The 1,481-nt window shown below is 39.1% G+C and overlaps 1 non-coding gene across 1 annotated transcript; it reads left to right on the top strand.

Annotated features, from left to right (window-relative positions):
• Window positions 1-1,013: 1,013 nt before the first annotated feature.
• On the top strand, window positions 1,014-1,144 carry LOC115126880 (small Cajal body-specific RNA 14). The gene has a single exon (XR_003863258.1). It is a non-coding gene; the product is annotated as a small Cajal body-specific RNA 14 (non-coding RNA).
• The last annotated feature ends 337 nt before the right edge of the window (window positions 1,145-1,481 follow it).

The following is a 1,481-nucleotide window of genomic DNA, read 5'->3' as shown; positions in this document are numbered from 1 at the left end:
CCAAGTTAAATAAAGTACAAATTGGACAAATTTAGGCTAAAGATTACTTCACTATTACGGGGACAGAAATGATTGACATCAATCATTGCCACCCACATCCAGATAGACCTGTCTCAAGACTGGGCTACTCACTCCGTGGCACCGGTGCCGTTGACAGTGTTTCCATCGGGAATAGGGTTGAGTTGGATCGGTTCAGGCTTTCTTCTCTTCTGCATCCTGTCTTCCACACTTTAAAAAAAAACTTGTTTATAAAAAGGATAAACCCGACCAGACAACACAACCGGGGTGTTACTTTGCTGCCTGTCAAAAACAATCCAAAATCGTCGGGGGTTAAATAATTCACCCGAATGATAGGTGAATCAATTGAAATTATAGGCTAATTCACGCGGATATTCTCTGACTTTGTGCAAAAATAATCAAATATAAGATTACCGAACAGACTAGATGACAGTGAAAGATATAGACGATTATTTTATATATTCTCTACTTGTTAATGAGAAGATGGCACTGGTGGGGAATGGTTTGTGAGATGTTACGTCACGCCAATATTTACACCGGTCTTCCGGGCAGCGTAGTGTGGAGAAGTGCGTCTCCTATTGGACCACAGTGGTATTACCATACTGTACACGAATAACTCTACGGAGTAACAGAATAAGAGGGATTTCCTTACAAGATCAAGCCAAAAAGCTAAATGTTTCCTAGTTGAAAATCTCGTTCGATTTTTTTTCTCCATAAATGTTAGAAGTGTGTAGGCCTATGCTTCGTGCTGAACAAACTATCCTCGATTATGATAAGAGGCATGACGTTAATCTAATCCGTAATGACATAACATTCACTCAATAATTATTTTTTTGTTTATTTATTTCAACCTAACTATCTGACATAGATGAGATGGGTATTTATTTCAACGGGGCAACGACGCGACTAATGTTTCTCGATGGACCAGTGGGTAACGCACCTCCCTTTGAACCAAAGGATTGTGGGTTCAAATCCCAACATGGCGTATTGCGATTGTGGTTGATCAGTGTAATCTGCAGTACTGAATACGTGTGCTGTTGTCCATGACGCCACAGAGAATGATACTGGTGCTCACCGACAGGACCTAACAAGTTATTGGGATTCCTGTGCGATGGTTCCATACAAATGATTTTTTGTTTTATTTTGCTAAATAATCTCTCTCTCTCACACCAAATTGTTCAGAAATAAAAGTTGATAGTTGACTTTCATTACTACTGCAACTGTTGAAACGAATTTGTTGTTAGTTGATTGTGAACAGATGTGGGTGTGTGTTGGATTTGTTGTTATAGTTGATTGTGAACAGATGTGGATGTGTGTTGGATTTGTTGTTAGTTGATTGTGAACAGATGTGGGTGTGTGTTGGATTTGTTGTTAGTTGATTGTGAACAGATGTGGATGTGTGTTGGATACTTATCTACTGCATTTGTTGAATCATATGTCTGATATGTGGTAAATAGAGTTGA

Source organism: Oncorhynchus nerka, linkage group LG17 (assembly GCF_034236695.1).
Source record: "Oncorhynchus nerka isolate Pitt River linkage group LG17, Oner_Uvic_2.0, whole genome shotgun sequence".
Classification (NCBI taxonomy): domain Eukaryota; kingdom Metazoa; phylum Chordata; class Actinopteri; order Salmoniformes; family Salmonidae; genus Oncorhynchus; species Oncorhynchus nerka.
This window is presented reverse-complemented; position numbering and strand designations above follow the sequence as displayed.